The sequence below is a fragment of the Haliaeetus albicilla genome, chromosome 12, assembly GCF_947461875.1.
Source record: "Haliaeetus albicilla chromosome 12, bHalAlb1.1, whole genome shotgun sequence".
Lineage (NCBI taxonomy): Eukaryota > Metazoa > Chordata > Aves > Accipitriformes > Accipitridae > Haliaeetus > Haliaeetus albicilla.
In genome coordinates this window covers 7,190,281-7,211,511 of record NC_091494.1, presented here as the reverse complement: position 1 = coordinate 7,211,511, position 21,231 = coordinate 7,190,281, and the positions used below count along the sequence as shown (strand labels likewise).

Sequence of the window (21,231 nt, the reverse complement as noted above, 5' to 3'; positions counted from 1 at the left end):
AGCAGCCCTATAAATCACCCATGCAGGAAGTGACCTGGACAGGAGGCCTAACAAGTTAGCAGAGGGTTTTATTTAAAAGCCATTTGTCTGAGAAGTGTAACACAAAGAGTCAAATAACTCTTAGGAAAACAGCAGTGCTGGAGCTACCAGGAGGATTAGAGCAGGCTGGATATTTACGGCCGAAGATGTCAGCCTTAGCAGTGCTAACCGGCCCCTGCTTCCCTGGCTGAAGGGCTGGAGCATCCCAGCTGATCCCCGCTCCAGAGGTATGGAATCGGGACAAGCCAGACCCCAGCTCCGACCTATGTTTTTAGCTCACTGGGACCACTACGACCCTCTCGCAGACCTCCCAAAACGAGTCTTGTGCCCATGCCCACCCTGCCATAGGCCGATGATGTCCGCAGCTTCTTCCAGGCTCAAGCTCCCCTGCACAGGGGATTACACACATGGAGAAGTCACGATTCTCGTATGTTGCCACACGCAGCTGACGCCTCTGTTTGCAAGGAGAAGCTTGAAGACAAGAGGCCCAAAAATCTCAAAACCCAAAACAACCCCAGAAATTGAGTTTCTGGTTTCTAAACCTGATTTCCACTCCTCAGCTGTGAATATCGATTTTGCGCCCATCAGGAGGGCAGTTAGCCCTGCATCAGCCTGAGCCACAGCTCGCTCCCTGCCAACCACGCTCTACTTCTTGAACCTGAAAAAAACCCTACAGCAAAGTGAAAAGAGCAGACAAGGGTGTTTCACTGGGGCAGGGGCTCAGCCCCCTCCCAAACACCCTCCCACAGCCACCCCTCGCTCCCCCACTGCAGGAAGCCTCCAAAATACCCCAAAGGCCTTTTGCAGTGGGAGGAAAGGCGACACATGCTTGGGAAGCCTCTAGAGTGTCGTTAAGAGGCAAATTACAGACAATTATCCTCGGAATTACATCGGGGAAGCAGAGGCAGTCGCAAGGCACCCGTCCCACCCAAGCCCGGCTCCTTGCAGCAGCCCAGCCTGCCTTCTGAAACTACGAGCAAATTCACGGATGGGATAAGGTCTGCAAGCAACAGGGTTACATCGGGAGCTACCCCACCTTCAAAATCACCTTTTAATTGCAAGACAAGGGCAGTTCGCATCCCTGACCCAGCACCTCGCCCTCCCAGCAAGCTGACGGGGAGAGGAGCAGACCGAAGACAGGCAGCCGTGCACGCTGCCCAGGGAACGGTGCCCACCCGGGCAAGGCAGGAGATGCAACGACCCAAGAAATAACCCAGCTTTCACTTGCGTTTGCAAACGCCTTGATTTTCACAGACAGAAAGGATGTGGTCCTTACCTTGGGAGGGATAGGAGAGGCTGGGCGCGGGTGCAGCCGGTTCTCCTTGCCAGCGATGAGCACCTTCCTGGGGGAGCGGGGAAGCCTAGCAGGGCCGGGGGGCTGCGGCCGGGGGGCTGCTCCGGTGGCTTTGCGGGTGCTGAGGGCAGCTCATGGCTCCCAGGCGCAGGGGGCTGCGGGTAAGAAGGCACAGGAGACGTCAGACCGGGAACGCGCAGCCTCATCACCCACCGAGCAAACCCAATCCCACAGCAAGTTTGACTTGAAAGAACTGTAAATATTGACTTTTTTCTGTATTGCCCTTATTTCCCCCCTCCCCATCATCAAGGAAACAAGAGGAGTTCGGGGGGACCTGCTTAGCTCTGGACACTAAGCAGATGTGACTACTTGAAGAGGTCCAGCACCCCTTGAGGGGCTCCTGCCAGGTGTAGGGTGATATTTGGGTGCAGTTCCCAGAGGGTGTTACTGTGCTTCCAGCATCACTGGTGGGGAGGGAGAGAAAGCACAAGCTTGCCTGGGCCAGCAGCCCCGCTGCCCGCACTGAGGCACACAGCCAAGAAGATGCAAGGGAAGGACCCCCCCAGCTCAACGGGCCCAGCTGGGGGTCTCACAGGGCCTGGGGAGCTCTCCCCGCTGCTCTCAAGTCAAGGGGTCCCACTGCCACCTCAGAAATACTAAGAGAAGGTCCTTGACCTGCTGATCTGCGAGCCCTCCTTGCGACTTCAGTGCTGAAAGAGAAGCGAGACCCTTTCCCAATGGAGGAGGTGGCACCTTCACTCCTCCTCTAACCAGCTTCACCTTTGCCTGCAGCACTATCCTCTCCAGCACGGGTTTGATTTAATACATTTATTTAGCAGTGAGGTCCCCAAGGCAGAGCTTACATCCTTTTTTGCGTCTCAAACAGTTTTGAGCAGTCAATGTTTAACAAATTAATAATAAAGTGATGGCGCCTTAAAAAATAGACTCTCCCATCCTCAGAAAAGGAGCCGTGTCTCCCAATTACTCCGAAGGGCACCGCTTTAGACCTTGCTGAGCAAATGGCATTTAGCCGCAGCCACCTTTTAATGGGAATGATGTGATCCTGCAACGGCTGCAGTCAAGTGTATCGCATCTTAAGATATCCCCACGCTGCACAGTGAGAGGGCAGTGAGGAGGAGGGATGGAAGCAAATGCTGTTAGCTCAGGTATTTTTTAGCAGCCATCCCCAACCTGAGGTCTGATATCCTATCCCAAGTTGCCAGTTACGCTCAGCATCTCTTGGTCATAAAAAGTATTCACAAGGTTTGCGGCGGAGGCTGGCAAATATTTGCCAAGGATTCTTCCAAATCTCCAAGCCCGCCATGCGCTTGCTGCAAATTTGTTTGCTGATCATGGTCCTTGTGCTAATTTGCAAATGGAGAGCAAAGAGCAAGAAGGTGAGTGAGGAGGATCCCCTATTCCACAGGGAAGACGACTCCACCGACCCTAATAAGGGCTCTGTGATTAACACCTGCAGCACTGGAGCACAGGGGGGTCTAACACCCAGATCCTGATGCCAATTGTGGCCAAGGCAAGTGATCTGTCAGTGAAGGCAGCACCAGGGAATGGAAGGATGCTGCCGGGGATGGTGATAGCTGCATGTCAGCAGCACCTCCGGGGTACATGGGTGGCAATTTCCCTAATCCCAGCTCCCTGCGCGAGCATGTTGCAAAGGGGTGGTGGGAAAGCACCCTTTCCCCTTCCCCACTCCCCCAGCTCACTCCCCAAAGAGATTCCCACCAGAGTCTTTCCCTCAGCTTTGCTGCTGATCTTGGCACCTTAGCAAGCTCCAGCCCAGGCCGAGCACTCTGCTAATTAGCTGTGCTAATTAATCACAGTTTCCATTGTTTATTCTTTTGTTCTCGCACAAACACCGGCACTGCCCGGCGTGGCAAGCTGCCGTGGCATTCACGAAGCGCCAGCGTGGCTGCAAAGCAAAACTGGTGGAGCTGGACCCGGAGAACTGGGGGGGCACTGACCACCTAAGGCTGCTGCCACCACCACGGGGGGCACGGAGCGGGTTGGAGCACACGTGCCACCATCCCAAGTCCCACCTGTGGCCACCAGCACCGCAGCCTGGTCTTCTGCTCTCCAGCCCTGGGGATGGCAAGCTGGCTGTCCCTCCATCAGATCCCCCCCCCACTGGGGAGACACCCCACGCATGCTCCCAGCAGCGGGCACCGCTGACACACAGCCATCCGCCTCCCCCCTGGCTAATCCCCCCCGCACACCGAAATCCTGCCTTTGTGTTCACCGGATCCACTGCCCAAGCATTAGGCACCCCCAATCCCAAACTAATCTCTAGAAAGCTCCTTTGCCCAGGGCGGGGGCAGCAGGGGGGGGGGGGTCCCCTTCCCCAAGGCAGCCCTGGTACCCCAGAGGCACGGGGGGCAGGAGGACACCCCAGCTTTGGCTCCTTGCTGGTGCTGCCAGGCTGTGCTGGGGATGAACCTGACAGACCATTACCTCTCCACTTGCTCCCTTTTGTCAGGACTGTTTTTTAACTAGGTATTTTGGGGGAAAAAAAAAAAAGACACGAAGGGGAGAGAAAAGAACTGTTAGTCCAAGGGAGCCTGTGTTGTTAAATACAGAGAAATCCAAGTCTGGAGTCCAACAGAGGCCAAGGTTTCCAGGCTTTGACACAGCCGACAAGCTGGAGCACAATGAGAAAATACGTGCACAGAAATAGCCAGGCAGGATAAAGGATTTACTGCCTCTTTCACAGAAAAGAAAAGAATAAGCTTAAACACTCCATTTAGGAGCGTTAAAAAAAAAAAAAAAAAGATCTGCAGGAAGAATATTTGAGCAGCAGGATTATCAGGAGGTGAAGAAAAACCAAACCCTGCCTGTCCTGGGTGCAGGAGGGGATGGTGCTACAGCGGAGCAGCAGCATCCCCAGAGAACTTCTCACCGGGCCTCCCCTAATCCCCAGCAGCATCTTGCAGCAAGCATACAGACAACATGCCAGGTCTCACCTCATATCCTAGTCGTCTGTCCCCTCCTGCCCTACCCTGAGCCAGGACATCCTGGTGAGCCCGCATCCCGGCACAGCCATGCACCCTCCTCACCCAAATCCCTCTCCGGGGTCCGCTGCCCCGGTGCCACCGCCCCAGCTAATGAGGCTGGGGCTCCCTGGCTTTCAGACAGGCTTTTCCGTGATGGGAAGGCTCCAGGCTCTTGGCTGCCCTCCATTTCATAAAGAAATCATCTCAGATCACCCCCATGAGGCCACAGCTGAGGAGGCCTGATGGATGGAGAGCCAGGGGCTTCAGGGAACAGCTCCGTCCCACCATCTCCCCAGGTTTGTCCTTGTTGAAAAGGAAAGTTCTGAGTTCCCTGAAAGTTTCCTCCAACTCGTGATGAAAAAGAAACTCGCTGGAGGAAGAGATGGGAACCCAGTTTCTCTGATGAAAGTATTGCAGTAGGATTTTTTTTTTTTTTCTTTTGAGTAGCATCAGCCAGAACAAAGCATTGTAACCAGCCAGGCAGAAGGTCTTACCCAATCCATGGCAGGAGACCAAGTCTCCCAGGTGGAGACTTGGACAGAACCCACCCCTGGTCCTGCTGAGAACCAAGGTAAAAGCCAAAGCCGCCATATCTGGGCTGAAACAATGCAAGATTCACAAACCCACTCAGCCCCCAGCCTGGAAGTGCCAGAGCAGCTCAGACTGTATTTCTGAAACTCCCAGGTGGCCGGGAGCTGCTGGTGGGTCATTTAGTCCATTCCCCCTTCTAGAACAGGGATTCACTGTGCCTAAAGTGTGCCCAATGGCTACAGTCAAGCCTGGCCTTCAACATCTCCAGCAAAGCCAATCCTACAACCTTCCTTGGCAGCTTATGCACAGCTTAATTGCCCTGATAGTTATGAATTGAGAAGGTCTTTTTTTGTAAAAAGCAGCTGATTTCTCAGCAGCAACAAATACTTGGGAAAGCTTTTTCTCTGGCAAACTCTCTCTATTGTTCATCTCTTTCACATAAAATGTTCCTAATGAAGAGGGAAAGAAGGATCTTGGCTTCTTTCAAAACAATCTGAAATATTATATTAAAAACATGCACTGAGTGTTGACATATTTAGTGCGTTGCTTTATAAAGCAAATTGCCCGAGCTTATTCAGAGCTTGACACCATTAAGACAGCACATAACTATGTGACTGGGAGGATACCGCTGCGAGAAATCCTGCTTTGGGGAGGTACAGCTCGGAGCAGCCAGACAGCCCTGACCCCAGCTTTGGTGGGAGCTGAAAGCCACCAGCCCCATCCAGCCCCCAAAGTGAGGGATGTACAAGCACCACTCAACATGCTAATTTGAGGAGTGCAGCAGGTTTCAGACCCGTGAATCCCCCTCGCCTGAACCCTGAGCTCCTCATCTAGGCATTTCCAAAGGTCTGAGGCTGGGAGGACAGGGTATGTACCACATCAGGCTCTCCCAGCGATGGGCACCCGTGTTGTGGGAGGAAACCCCGGTATCCCCCTCACCACACCAAGCCCAACCCCTTGGAAAAGGGCAGGAATTCTCAGTTCAGTAGGTTTTCAAGCTGGAGGCGTCTGGGTTTCTCTCCATTTAAAAGGAGAAAGGAGACAACCCACCCTCAGTGCGAACACACGAAAAGCCAAGCGCTAGAATGGCCAAAACCCTACAATTTCTGCCCAAACTTCGAGTGAAAACACATTCAGCAACACAACCTCCAGAGCTCAGAGCCACCAGACCTCAGCCTTTCCTGCTGCAAGCATGACGTCCAGCACCCAGATCAGGCAGCTGACTGCAGAGACTGGCTGGCTTGTTTTCCCTGCCTGGCATACGCAGGGTCCCTACAGAGCATCCGTCCTCTCCCCAGGCATCTTTGAAGTGCTCCGGGCTCCGCTGCAACAGGATTTTCCAGACGTTAAACTGATGCTCAGAAAACAAACAGACATAGAAAAAGCTTTCATTACAAGGCTGGTTTGTGTCCAAGAGCAGCCCAGGGGCCAGGCTAAGATAGGCAATGGCGCCTTAACAGCCTCTCGCTGGAGGCCTCTCTGCGGACTCATCGTCCGTGGCAGATCCACATTCATTTTGCAGGATCGGGGCAGGAGAAATGAGCAGGTTTTCTGGCACATTGGCTCTCCTCCAAGGACCAAAAGTTTTGATGCTGACAAAGCCACTGCACCCTGTCCTGCCGTGAGGGTGCCCAACCAAGACATTTGGGTGCTTCCAGAGACCCTGTTGGCCTCGGCAAGGACATCCCAAGGGTGACCAGCATCCTCCCTCCAGCACAGCAAGCACAGGGAAAGGGAGAGAGGGAACCTCCAAATGCTGCCATGAAAACGTCAGCACTGAGAACTTGGTAGGATTTTCTTTACCATCTTCCCTTCTGAACAACCTGCTGTACCATTAATTACCCAGTTGTGGGAAGTCACGTTTCAGGTGGGCACCATCGGCGACGGAGGGGCAGACACTCCTCCACGCAGCCGAGTCTGCTCCTGCCAAAGCCCTTGGCTTTCAGACACACAGCAGATTTCGTTCCTTTTACGGTCAAACTGAGCTTCAGGCAGGAAGCATCCTGTACCCGTCACCTACCAACCCCCTGACGCTTGCGAGGGCGGTGGTCTTGGGGAGGATCCAGACCCCCTCGGGTTTATCGGCACCAGCAAGCAGGCAGGCTCCCTGTGGCACGATCCACTGAGCAAGAGGCATCGCAACAGATCAGAGGGACCCGGGGCTCCTCCTCATTTATATTCTCCTCCAGCCGCAGCCTTCGACATGGCTGAGGAAGGCAAGGCAAGACAAGGCCTACAGAGAATGCCTAAAGATTATTTCTCTCAGATTCCAATTTATTTTCCATCATTAATGCTTTTGAAAGCCCAGCATGTCCTGCAAACAGGAAGAGCATGTTAAACACGTGGGCAGCGGAGCTGCAAAACCGAGACAGGCACATGCCTGGCACAGGTACCCAGCCAGCTGGGGAGACATGGCATCAGCAGGCACCCTGCTAGCAGCATGGCCAAGGGAAGGGCTGTGGTGCCAGCGAGCATCACCCTCACTCAGCAGAAGCTGAAATAGAAGCTAGTTATCCCCCATAGAGAGATCCCTCACCACGTGCCCACTTGAGCCTCTTCCCACAGCCCTGGGAAAGCAAGAGCATTATCCCAGAAAGCAGAGGTAACCGCAAGCCTAGGTGATGAGCATCACACAGCAGCAGAGAGAATGCAGGACTGGGGGAGAGCAACCTGCATGAAGGATGAGAGGAGCTGGAGCCTTCCATAATGTAGAGAAAATTGCTTTCGCCAACTATCTGCAGTTTTAAAGCAATTACATTTGGGGGGAAGCCGAGAGCATGTCTGAGTGCTGCACACATGGTGTGTGCGTTTTAAAACGCAAGAACCGAGTAAGGAAAAAAAAAATAGAAAAAGAAAATGCCTTTTAAAAAAATTATTTGATGCAGTAGGTACTGAGAGGATAAAATATTTATAACTCAGGGAGGGGACGGATCTTAGAGGCAGCCAGACATGCCAGCAATGGGACAACTGAGAGCTCAGAAGAGGAGCCTGGGCAGCGCACTCCCACTGATAGTCCCCTTCCCCCTGAGCCTGGGAAATCCTCCTCGGGAAGCTCTGACAGTGCAGCGGCTGAGCTCTGCCTGGCCCAGCAGAAATAGGGCTCGCCCTAAATAAAACACCATTTGCCCTCCACTTCGGCTGCTTGCGCAGGAGGGACAGTAACAAGCAAGAGCTGCTGCAGTGCTGGCATCAGGGTCAGGTCTCAGTGGGCTTAAACACCCTTGGGAACATGCTGCCCTCAGATGAAGTAGGGAGCTGCCTTAATACTTCCATTTATAGACCTGCAGGCTGACCCAAAACCCGATAAGCACCCCAGCACCTACCAGTTAAAGCCTTTCCAGGACCAGATTTAGACTGGGAGGCAACAGCTTTATTTCACCATCGATGAGAAGCTCCTTCAAGCTATGAGAAATACTTCTGATCTCCTTCCCTGACAAGCCGCCACCCTTTGCCACCGTTTTCCCCCTCTAATCTGCTGGAATTAGGAAGGATCCTAGGCCATAAGCACATCTTCTCCAATTACCGAGGTGGCAGGGGCCGAGCTGCCCCGATCCCCGGAGCCGCTGCACTGACTGCTGCCGGCACCGCTTAGACATCCAATTTATCAGGCGGATGCCCCTTTCGCTTTCCAGCCACGCATCTTCCCCTTGTCTTTATCTGCTCTGGGGACAGGTGCGGGAACCAGAGAAGTGGCATCCGCAGCTGCTGGTGACAGAGCCCCTTTTCAAAGGATGCTGTTCCGCTGTTATTACCAACTCTCGCCAAGTGGAATTGAGACATGAAGTAGATTTGTGCCCAAGATAATGGCGTTTATTAGACAAGCTATTGAGGAGAAAACAAAAGCTAACAGTGGAGAGCCACTAAGAGCAATGCTTAAAGAGAATCCATCAAGAATACAAAGAGGAGCAGTGTTAATAGTTGGTGCTTCCCATCAATGATTAGAAACCCTGAGCAGTCCCTTAACGACACTGGCAGAGTGAAGGTTAGTGTCAGCTAGCAAGAGGTGACAAACAGCACAAAGGTGTCCGCACCCTCTACCAAAGCAGCATTCAAGCCCTTCCTTCAGGGCCAGATGTGTCTGAACATCTCTGCCCCTGGCTGCCAGCCCCCAACTCACTCATGACCCTTCTCCTTGCCTATATGAGCATCATACGATACCTAGACCATACGCTCATACTACACACAGAGCTGCCACCCTCCAGAGCGAGGATCCCAGGATGGCTGCTCCAGCCCCTGTCGCTGCACCCCATGGCCTGACCACGGCAGGATGGGGAGGGAAGGAGAATTTAGTCATTGCATCCCCCTGGAGCGACTGGGGCACTTACTTCTGATAAAGCCAGAATTGCCTTCCCATGGTGAATGCCTTGAAAAATCATGGATCCATCTAGATTTTCCTACTGGAGACCATGCCCTTCTCTCCTCACTAAAGGAGACACATTTCTGCAAAATCTTTCAATAAAAAACTCATTTTTAATGGGAAAAAAAGTCTTCCATAGGATCTTGCCTTGCATGCTGGTTCACCACCAGCCAGCCCGAGCCCCCAGCGAGATTAGCTGGAGCCTGGCACGGTGCTCACACTCTGAGCCACAGCAGAGATCTTTGGGATAAACACAGCAGAGATCACAGCTACTAAACTACTGTTCATCTGGGTCCTTGGTGATTTCTTCTTTCAAATCCCCATCTGGGCAAACAACATAGGAAGCCCCCAAATCCCCAGCTTCAAGGCCAGCCCACGGGGATAGCCGCTTTCACACCCAGACCTCTTCATCCCAACCCTCCTCTCCCTCTCCGGGAGGATGCTCAAGGACCTGGCTGGGGCAAAAGCCAGTGGCACAAGGTGACATGGAGGAGAGCGAGCCCAGGAGGGAGCACGAGGGCACCCCTGCAGCCCAGCGGCTCCTGAGAAATTTATTGTTTGTGACATGTTGTCAAAGTGAGATGCGCCTCATTAGTCAGAGCCGAAGCAAATGAGAGGGCTCCTTAGCCAATTAAAAAAAAAAAAAATCAGGGATGCTCTACAGGGCTCACCACCTGCCCTTCGGCCCCACTGGCAAGTGGGAAACCAAGGCAAGATGTAACACAGATCCGAGTCATGGCTTCTCTCCTTCACCAAGATGGCAAATTCCCTCTTTCCAGCAAGCGGCAGCAGCTGGGAGCAGCCAGCAATCATCACGCAGCCAGCAACCATCGCGCAACCAGGCTGGATCTGGCACAGCCGGCTGGAAAAACACAGAGCTCGAGGAGCCACACCTGACACTTGGAGAGTTTGAAACTGAGAGGTTTCATTTCACAGCTCCTGCAGCATTTTGTTTCCCAACTCTTCAAGCAGAGCTCATTGACTCTCCTGAGCGGCATTCTCTGCTAAAAAAAAAACAATCTATTTTTAAAAGCTTTTCTTTTTTAAATGACGTGGTTTTCCTTTGTGGGTTAAGCTGAGCTGGCACATGCCTTTCCTCGTTGGTTTTTCTTTGTTTTTTCCTTCAAGATTTATCAGCCTTCAGTGCAGAGGGCACCACAACTCTTCTCCGGCTTGGCAGCGATGCTGACCCTCCAGATTTTTACACCGCCCTTCTCCACCCCAGCCTCCTCACACCATCGGGGAGCCCCTGGCCATCTTCAGCCCAGGAAGACCGAATCCCAGAGCCCCCAACATGTGGCAGGCTGCTTGATAAGGGGTGCTCACGGGCAGCTCTCCCCGGTTGCACAGCAAAACCTCCCAACGCTTGCAGGAGGGGAAAGGCAAACAGAAGCAAAACAGGCAGGGGGACCATTTTGATGCCAGCGGGCACCTGCGGGCAGAACATCGGCTTCCCTGTCACACGCCAGCTTGAAATTTCACAAGCGCACAGACACACCTGCTAGCAGAGAACACCCCCAGCTCGCCACTTTCCAAACGGGCACCAGAGGAACCGGGGAACCGAAGACGGAGCCACGGACACCAGGCGAATCAGTCGGGTCCAGCACCACGAGAAGAGCAAAAAGCGCCCTAGGTGCCATCGCCCAGGAGCTGACCCCTGCCCAGGGCTGGCAGGGGACACCCCTGCTCCCACCACAGCAGCGGGGGGGCAACTCGCCACAGGACAGAGCAGCAGCTGTGGAGCAGGGGCTGCAGGGTCAAGGCAGGGTTTTTATCGGAGCACTGCCCCGTGGCCGCCAGCCCGTCCCCTTGGGCACGCAGATGCTCGCCTTGCCCTCCTCTCCTCGCCCCTGCCCCTGGCCCAGCACCAGGCAGGCTGAGCCCAGCCCAGGCCAGCAGCGTTTTCCTAAATTAAACAATAAACAAGGAGCCATTGCAGATTTCCCTTATGCTGCAGTTCCTTATTAATCCCCACAGTAAACACAAAGGGGAAGGAAAAAAAAAACCAAACAAACCAAAACAATTAACCTAAGAGGGATGCTTTCTGTTTAAAGATACAAATGGATGCTAAAAGCAGACAAAGGAGCCAAGCAAACATGGGCCCTGGAAAAGGAGGGAAGAGCGGCAGGGCTCGTGCTAGCCATGCCTGGGAGCCTCTAACACGCGGGAGCCATCGCCAGCACGGGAAGGCAACCTGCAGGGCAGCTCGGGGTGCACAATCCTACGCCCCTTGCCAGGTCTGTCACCCTGGCAAGGTTTTCCTGAGGAGAGGGGGTACCCCCTCACCACCCCCATATACACCCCGGCCTGAACCCACCGTCTCCTCCCAGCAGGTCCCCGAGGCCAAGCAGGTTGATGGCTCCCGCGGAGGGAGTGGGGTGCAGCATGCCAGGCTCCGGGGGGAACGGTCAGGCAGCAAAAAAATGCAATTACTCACCTGGAAAAGGGCCAGGGCGCTGGAACTAACCCCCTGCGCCCAGTGAGTGATGCTGCACGAGGACGGTTTAATGAGAAATGCCCATTTGAAGCTTAACGACTCTCACCGGCAGATTCCCCCCTCTCTTCCCACTGTAGCTGCTTCGCAGACAGTGCACCCAGCTAATTAATTACAGAGCACAATCCAATCAGTCAGGCCATCCTATTGCAGTTAAAGGCGTTTAAGAGATAATGCCATGAAACTCCAGATGGACCGGCCTGACCCCTGCCTCCAACACTACTGGGGTACTCGGGAGCTGCAGCTGCTCCGGCCGACATCCCACATCCAAATACACCCAAAAACCCCCCCTTCAGACGCTTGCAATGCTCCCTCCTTGTGCGCTGGGTTTCTGAGCCCCTGCCGACTTTAATGAGACCTGTGCTGTTCTCTTCCACTCGCACCTTGCCCGGGGGCAGCCCGGGCTCACCGCTGCCTGCAGAGTACGCACCAGCCTCGCTCGACACAAGCACAGGTTAGGGAGATGCCACCTGCCCTACTTCTGCCTGCTCTGAGTTTGCTCTCAGCATCGCAGAAGGACAAATTGGAAGGCCACATGCCAGCCTGTCTTGTCCCCACCGCTGCCAACATGTGCCCCACATATGGTCAGCTGTGGCGGAGGCTGCCTCGAGGTGTCGTGGACCACTGATGTTGATACACCAGAGCAGCCTTGGTCCCTTCCCACCTCGCCGTACGGCTCCGCTCCGCTTCCCCGCTGCTCCCCTCAGTACCAAGGGGTGATGGCCGCTGCTCAGCTGCAGAGACCAGCCTTGCTGGAGATGGGCTTTGATCTCAAGTTGAGGTAGAAGAGTGGCTAAAGCGACGGGATGCTGGACAACCAGCCCCTTTATGGTTATTACTGTTGGCATTGATGTGCTGATCTCCCTATGGGATGTTCTCAGCTTTGCAGGGACGGTTTAAATCTCCTCCCTGGGCTGGAAGTGTGGGAGTTCAACCAAAAACTGAAGTGCTGAGGTGGGAGAAGTTATCAGAACCCTTTGGCAAAGGTCAGGGCTTGCGTTAGCTCACCCCATTTGGTCCTGAATCAGCCACTGTCCCTCCTACTGCCCCTGGCAAGAGGTTCCTTCAGCGGGTGCCCTTGGTACCTCAAGCAGTCTTTCTTTCTTAATCACACCCATCTGAGGCCAAATCCTGGCCATGTATGGCTGGGAGCCCTGCTGGTTCCCAAGCCACTCACTGCAATGGTATCAAAGAAAATACCCGTGGTGCCAGATCCCGAGCGTCCCGGCAAAGACTTGGTGTGGTTACGTTGCTTTGTGCCAGCCGAGCTCCCAGCCACCTTATGTTCGATGATGAAAGTGGCTGATTCTGTGATTTACTGATCCTACCCTTGGTTAATTTTGCCTACCTGGGGTGAGGATAAGCTCTTGGATTTGCAAACAAATCCTCAAAATTGAGGATTGCGGTTTTAATTATTTTCTTTTTTCCCCTTATTGTGTGTGCGTGCATCAACAGCTCTTATACCTTGATCCAAAGCCCAAAGTCAAGGCGGGGGATATACATCAAGTCTAAATATGCTCCTGTCACAGGTAGCATCAAAAGCTTGTTGCAGTTGAAATGAGTGAGGGTTCTGCTCTCACTTGGTCCAGCCCATCTCACGGCAGCTTGACCTCCAAGGAGAAGTGAAGAAGAGTCTCTGCTCCTCAGTCACACCTCCAAAATGCCTTTGTCAGAGACTTGGGCACAGCTAACTACAGCAAGGGATGGAAAGCCTCTTCTCAGAGCTGTCCTCAGCCAAGCCACCCCTGACCAGATACCCGGCTGTCCTGCATCAGCACCAGCACCATGCAGGCCACACTGGTCAGCACCAGGAGCATCGACAAGGTTTGCACCCAAACAACAACCTACAAGTTTCACTAATGCAAATTTGCAAAGGAGAGATGTGACTCTGGCAGGACTGGAGCACGGCTGCAAGCAAACAGCAGCATTCACTGAGCACAATGGAAAGGGGATGGCACTGAGATGACGTCTAATAACTGGGTCTTCCTGAAAACACTGTGTCTGCGCATCTACAAAACTCACCGTCTTACAAGGACATTTACCAAACATCTCCTTACAATGTTAGCAACAGATGCCAGCAATTAGCAAGAGGAGCCAGAACTGATGGTGGTCAGTACGGATTTACAAGCTGACTCTTGGTCAGTACAGGACCAACCCCAGACCTCCAACGCCAGCTGCTGTTACATGCTGGTGGGAACTGCACGAGGGCTGGCTTGTTCTACTCAGCACTGAAGTGAAGTACAGCTAAGTCATTATTTGGACCCTAAAATGAGAGTCATTATCTTGGACCCTAAAACGAGGAACATAACTACAACACCACAACACCACAGGTTCATCCAGAAAAGCAGCGGCACCGGCTCCTCATATCCACATCCCCTCCAACGAGCCAGCAGGGATGGGGTGCACCATTTCTTTAAAACATCTGCCCCACGCCCCTCAGGAGGGCTAAGGAATGAGGACACCGAAGAGCTCAGCACATCTGGATGAACAATAAAATAAAATATGACGTCCTTCTTCCTCCCACTGGTGTGTCCCAGACCAACACGTTATAGGGTCTGGCCGCAGAGAGGCCTCATTTTGTGGTGGTGATACGGCCCCAGTGGGACGCCACAGCTGGAGGACTGTATGAAGGAGCTTCTGCCCGCTGATCCCAATCCAGCTCCAGGGGCCAATGAGCATGGCACGGGCGGGACGGGAGGTGAGGAGACAGATGCTCCATACATCCCAGCACTGCAGCCCTAGCAGGGCGGGGACATGCCCATGGGCGCCGAGCTCCCCTGCCACAGCCGTTTGGAGAGGGAAGAGGCTTTTCCCCCTGGAGTCGGGGAACTGAAGCTCTTCAAATGCTTATCTTGAGAGCTCCTGTAAAGCGTTTCAGAGATTTTGGCAGGAGGAGGGAGGAGAAGCGGTTTGATAAACCCTGAGGCCATCCCACCTTACATGCCTAGAAGACAGCTCCGGAGTGCCCTGGTTCTGGAGGTAATTCCCTCATTCTCGGCTCCCCGGGTACCCCATAAAACAGGGCACGTCTCCTGATGGCCCCGCAAGGACTCCCTTGGGAACTGACTGAAAAGATGAGCAGAAATGAAGCAATGCTGGAAAAGCATCAGCCCCTCAGAGGACGGCATCGACTTGAGGTTGTGCTAGCAGCCCAGAGCACCCGCTCTGTATCAAGCCCCCAACGCAACACACCAGCAAAAGTTCTTAGCCTTCAGCATCCATCTTCCCTTTGCCACAGCTGTAGCACCAGGATCACTGCTGGAGCCTGCACCGTCCCATTTTCTGTACCCTGATACGAACCCTTCCTAGGAGCCGCCAATTAAACCACTGAACTGTTCTCAGCTCAGCCTCCCATGCATGAAAACGTCCTGTTATTTCGCACCTGCCAAGAGCTGCGTCCCAGCAGATTTATCTTGAACTGACACTTGAGGATAATTAAACCCTTCTCTCTCCTCTGTTAGCAGTGCAGCAGATAAAAGGAGAGCCCTGGGGCCCTCCGGTTGCTGTTGTGGTGGGTTGCTCCTGTACAAGTCGAGGAACATGAGACGAGACTCAGTTTCTCAACGGAGACATGGTTAGGGCGGCTGTGGGACAGCTTTGCATTTTGCCCTAATTTGGCGGGGGAAGCTGAGCAAGATGCGAGAGGCTTGCAGACAGCTTCCCTGGCAGGGCAGATCATCTGATGAATGAAGAGCTGGAAATCTAAATGTCTGGGATTGAATCGAAGCCCCCTCGTTTCTAAACCTGGGGTATCCTCCATCCTCAAGCTGTTGGTCCCTAGAGGTCCGGCCACGATGGTCCAGGCACCCTTCTCATCTCCTCTAGCTCTAGCCCAAGCTGCCCAAGGCAGGGACTGGCTCCCATCGCACGCACCGCTCTACCAGTAGCGCTGGGTGCCAGGCGCCCCAAAGTTGGCCGGTTTCGGGGAGCGGGCGGCAAGGCGGGCAAGCAGCCGGCCTGCCGGCAGCAGGCAGCCCCGCACCAAGCTCTGCCCGTCTCCCGCGCTTGCTGCCTGAGGTTACTGGATGCATCGAACCTCAAAGCCGAGCTTCGATCGCGGCGGTTTTGAGGTTGGCGTTGAGCATCTGCCGTCGCTCCGGCTTGGGCCTCTGGCAGCGGGGCCGAGAGCCCGGTGACCCCCAGTTTGTCTACCTACCCCAAAGGAGCCCTTCGCACCGGGGGGGTGGGGGTAGGGGTGGGGAGCCCCTTCCCTCACCCCAACCCCTCTGCGAGGGAGCCGGGTACCACTTTGCTGAGCGACTCCCCGAGGAGCCGCAGGTCCCCCCGGGGAGGCAGGGAGCGGTGGCAGGATGCCACCCGTGGCTACCCCCGCCCCAGCCCCGCTCGCCTCCGCCGCCCTTTTACCTGCGGGGGCCGGGCGAGACGCTCCGCGCTGCGGCTGGCTTCGGCTCCGCGGGGCTCGGCGCATCCTCCGCCGTTCGGGGCTCGGCCGGGCTCCTTCGCCCCGCTCCCCGCCGCTCTCTTTTCGGCTCCCCGCTTTTCCTCTCCCGCTTCCCCACACCCCGGCTCCGGCGGCGGGGCGGCGGGGGCATACCCCGGGGCTTTACGGGTGTTACCGAGTGTCCCCCCCCCAAGCCTCCGCCGAAAGCGGCTCAAGGCTCCGCTCGCCGCAGCAGCCGCCGCCGTACCGAGCCGCGTCCCCCCCCCCTCCTCTTTTCCCACCCCCCCCTTCGCTTCCCGCTCCCGCCTCCCCGCTCCCCTCCGGTGACAAATCGCGGCCGGGATTGCTTTAAAGAGAGAGAGCTCGTCTAGCCAGCCCGGGGCGGGGCTGGTTGAAACAGGGGGGTGTTCGTTCTCCGTCGTTCCCCCGGCCTCCCTTGGGGTCTCTGGGTGCTGAGTATTCGGTGCGGCTAAGCCCCGACAGCTCGACGCACTGATGGCTGCAAAGGCTGCCTTTGCAGCCATCAGTGCGTCGAGCTGTCAGGGCTCAGCCACGGCCCCCCCCCCCCCCGGTGCGGGGAAAAGTTCCTGTGGAGAGAAGAGCTGGCTGTGGTCAAGGCAGGTTATCCACTGCCCCGCACCTTCCCAGTGAACCCCAGTGTGGCTGCAGTCAGGGGGGACTGGGCCAAGCTGTCCCCAGGCGCACAGCACCGCCGGCAGCCTGAACTGTGCCGGGGGGGACTTTCCGAGGAAGATTTTATCCATGTGACATCTCAGCGGGGTCTGAGGGAAGCCGTAGCTTTCCTTGGTGCTTGGTGCATTCAGCAACCATGCTAAAAACTCTGCCTGGAGATTACCGGCCCAAGCTGCCACTTTTGCAGGGCCTGGAAGCCCAGCTGCCCATGGAGGAAGCCCCTCCCCTTGCTCCCATACCCAAACAGTCCCCCTGGCCTTGCAGGAGCATCATCAACCATTTCTCTGCAAGACCAACTTACACCACATCCCACGCACATGTGCTGCTCGTGTCTGTATGCCCAGCATGGGTTGCCCGGCGCAGGGGACACTAATCCTTGCAGACAGGCGTACGGAGCTACTGCAAAACCCCCTCCCTGAGCAACCCTCACCCTCTCTGCAGGCCCCCTTTTAGTGAGCACCTTCACGTGCTCATCCATAAAACCCATTGCTACGCAGCATTCCGGGTGCTTAACAAAGCAAGTTTGCAAGGTGATCGAATTGTGTGTCGTTCTGTTCCCAGATCTAAGCTTATCCCCTTGGCCTGGTTCGCCTTACCCCTTCCCAGGGCTGGAGGGAGAGGAGCCGCCGAGGGCTCTGCCCCAGGGGAAAGTCACTGGGCTCCCTTCCACAAGTGAAGCTGGGACCCCACTTCCCAAAGCTGCCACCCTGCCACACTCTTGCTTCAGATATCATTAGATGTTTTCGTTTTTCTCCTGCCAATATTATCCTCATCCTTATTCAAGCAGGAGCCGAGGCTTGCAGATCTGTGGGTTTTAATCAAAACTGGAATTCTCTTCACACGGTTACGTTATCTCTGTTTGTCTCGCTGGAATGAAACATGTTTGGTGAGGTTTTATAGAGCATCCCAGCCTGCGCAGCCTTGGGGTGTGAATGCGCCCCTGGCCGTTGGCTATATGCTGGGCTGCCGCCGGGCAGGAGGAAAGAAAACCACCCAAGGAAACCACCCAAGGAAACTACAGCCGCCACAGCAAGGGCAGGCAGCCCTGGGGGCAGGAGCAGGCAGAGGTGCAGGCAGCTCACTCCGGGCTACGGAGCTGGGAGCAGGGCGGTGTGCTCGGGCACCGCTGCCCAGCCCCGGCTCTGCGGCAGGAGCGCAGGCAGCATCCCTCCGTACCTTATGCTGCAGTATTGGTGCTCGCTGCTTTCGTGCTTGGCGTTTTTCATCAGCGAACACCATCTGTACTAGAAGCGGGTATTGTTATGACCTTTGAGGCTCCATCCAGTGGTCGCTTCCATCAGATGCTTTTGTGTCTTACTATGATCCCAGGCACGGTGCCAGATTCAAAATGCGCTGAAGGCAGGGAACATCTTTCCTCAGGTTTCAGGAAGGAGATGCAGCGTCCAAAAAACCTGCCCAGATGCCAGGACTGGGTCTAGAGTTATTCCTATTCCATTAACGCTAGAGATAAGCGAGATAGGAAAAGCCACCTGGTAGGAGGATTGTAAAATAATTAATGCATAATGTTAGTAATGATCTTCTTATTCCAGCTCGGCTTATTATTACAAGCAGCTTTGCTCTAGTCCACCATGATGTGCTGCATAAAGCAGCCATCTCCTGAATCTGATTTCCTGTTTGGAGTTGGTCTCTAGCTGAGAAATTACCTGCTCTCAAAACTGATTAGAGTCCTCATCAGCAGATTCTTCACCCATCCTTTAGGCAGGCCCTAAAATATACAGGGAATTCAGAATAATTTCATGCAGGAGGTAAAATCTGGAGTTGGTGGCCCAGCTGTGTGCCATTTCCAGAGAAAATCCAGAAAAAGCAGTGACGGCCACAGGTCACCAGCCCAAATCCGGGTGCTGTGAGCTGCCTCGCTCAGGTTGGCGGATGCTTCAGCTCCCGTGATACCTTCCCTGCCGGTGGCCGACACTGGCTGCCTCTGGCTTGTCACCCCTTGCACTCCCAAGCATTTTGGGGGCCCGTCCCATGCACTGGGTACCTGCCAGCCCCCAAGCAGAGGGAGACCGGCGTCGGCTGTCCCTGTCTGCGGGAACAATGCTCCCTGCCCCAGGAAATTGGGGATCTCAAGGGACACCGGCAGCGCACAATGAGCCCAGCACCTCCTGGAAGGAGCCTGGAGCGGGCAGGACCCTGCCGACTCCCACTTCAGGCCCCTGCAGTTGCAGGCAGCCAGCTTTCTGCTCCTTTCACAGGCTGGTCCAGTTCCATTTGGAAAGCAATAAGGTATTTTTCCTCCTCTGCTTCCCATGGCTAAAAACTGTCTCACAACTCCCATGCTTAAAAACTGTCTCCTAATTTCCAGCCTGCATTAGCCAGTTTAAACCTATTTGTTCTTGTGCCAGCACAGTCTTTTAGCTTAAATGGTTCCTTTCTGTACCTGGTGTTTACTTGCTTGATATATTTATGGAGAGTAATCATATCCCTGCTTTGCCTTCCCTTTGCTGGGCTAAACAAGCCAAGTGCTTTCAGTCTTGTCTTGTAAGACAGGCTCTCCATTCCCCCCACCATACTAATAGCCCTTCTCTGCGCCACTTCCAGCATGAATTTATCTTGCAGCAAGACGGGCCACGGTGGCTGTGCACGGTGCTTCGAGTAGCATCTCCCAGTGCCCGGCACAGCCACCAGTGCCCGCTCCACCTCCACCGATGCCACCCCAAAGCGGTCGACTGCAGCTCCAAGCACGGCAGTGCCGCACATGTGCCAGCCTTCCCCATGCCAGATTGTCACCAGAATGAGGTGATGCCGGCAGGAGAGCTTGCCTCGTGCCTGCCGAATGAGTCTGCCCAGCCATCGGCTGTCCCAGCCCTGCTCCCCGGGCTGCCAGCTCCTTGCCTTCCCCTCCAGCCGACAGCAGAGAGGTTGGGTGCTCCTGCATATTAAAGAGGGCTGATTTCTCTCCTCTCTGCTGCAGTGCAATGGTATACGCGCAGAGCTATCCTGCAGGGGGGGTGTAAACTCCCATAGCCTTAAATGAAACTCACAGAGGACGCACAGACTCATCCCACTAAACACAAGAGGGAGATGGTATCACCATGCTCTGATGGTCACTAATAACTTTACCTCTCCTGTGCTATTCTCAGCAGAGATAAACCTCCAGTGTCTGATGAGCCAGAACAGAAATATCCAATGGCTCTCCATTCTTTTCTATTTTTGCTGCAAGCTGGTTAACCCTGAAATCCAATTACTGCTCATTATTCAGTGGAACTTGCCTCTTATCAAATGGACACATTGCGTGGCCGCTGTGCCGACTCCCAGTGCTAATGGAGCTGCAAATTACTCCTGCCGCGCTGACGGACCCATAGGTGTGAGCCCAGGGGTACCGCTCCAGCACCCCCTAGGCACGCAGGGCTCCAGGACGCCTACCCCTGCATCTCTTCCCCAGGCTGCCTGTCGCTGCTGAGCACGCTGCCTGCACGCCAGCCACGGGCTAATGCGACCACAAGCTCCCCGGAGCCGCGAGCACGGCGCGCACAAGGCAGCGCTTGCTGTGGGCTCGGCTCCCAAGGTTGCTGCGGCATGTCCTCGCCCTCCAGCCCAGCACCGTGGCCAAATCCACCCTACCCAGCCACCCATGGGTGCCACAGGCCTGTCCCGCTCCCTGGCAAGGGCTAAGCTTGTTGGCAGGGTGCTCGGAGGAGTCGCGGGGGCTGAGACTGCAGTGAGCAGGCTTTAAGCTCCAGAGGTTATTGCGCACAGCGTGAAATGCAAGGGGCTGATACAGGCGCGCCGTGGATTAGCCTGGGAGGCTGGATGTGCAGGAGAGGCTGGCTCCCTGCATTAGCACGGGAAGCGGGCGCGCAGCCAAGCCCAAACGCCGCCTAATTCGCATTCGGTGCTGAATTCAGCAGGTGGGGAAAGAAGAGAAAAAAAAAAAGAAAAAAAAAGGCTTTGCAGTTTTCTTTGCTGATTAAAGTCATGGCACAGCAAGTTTCACCTATGTTCATTAGCAAGAGGGAAGGGAGGGGGATGTTCCCCCAGCAGCAGCTGCTGCCGATGCTCCCCTGGCACCAAAGAGGCAGCCGGGCGCGGACCGAACCTCCTGCCCGTGACCCCACGCTGCATGGGCTGGATGCGGCCCTGGGGCCCTGACCCACATGCTTTGCCCTGCAGTTTCCCATCTTCCTCTCCCTGGCATTAGCCCACTCTGCCACGGTGGCCTCAGGGACAGTTTCTCAGGTCAGCCTGGCTTAAATAAGACCCACAATAGTCTCTCCCTCTTCCAGATCATCCAGTCCTTCCCGCAGAGCGTTTAGGCTAATCCCCCTTGGAGACAGGTGATGGAAATGGCCGGGGATGCTCCAGGCGAGGTCTCCCGATGCCATCGGACATGCCTGCTACACTTTCTGACACCCACCACTGCATCTTCACTGGGTTGCCCATGAGCCCTGCCAA

The 21,231-nt window shown here is 55.0% G+C and overlaps 1 protein-coding gene across 3 annotated transcripts in view; it reads right to left on the bottom strand.

Annotated features, from left to right (window-relative positions):
* The window catches only part of LINGO1 (leucine rich repeat and Ig domain containing 1), a 165,216-nt gene extending 148,856 nt beyond the window's left edge, over nt 1-16,360 (bottom strand). The window contains exons 1-2 of one of the 3 annotated variants that reach the window (XR_011327026.1): nt 16,086-16,360; nt 1,316-1,488 (exon numbers count right to left, since the gene is read on the bottom strand). The gene's annotated coding sequence lies outside the window, so the exon portion shown is untranslated. Of the gene's footprint in view, nt 1-1,315; nt 1,489-16,085 lie in introns of those variants that run through there. The other 2 variants (XM_069797874.1, XM_069797875.1) reach the window with 2 other exon arrangements.
* Between the last annotated feature and the right edge of the window lie 4,871 nt (nt 16,361-21,231).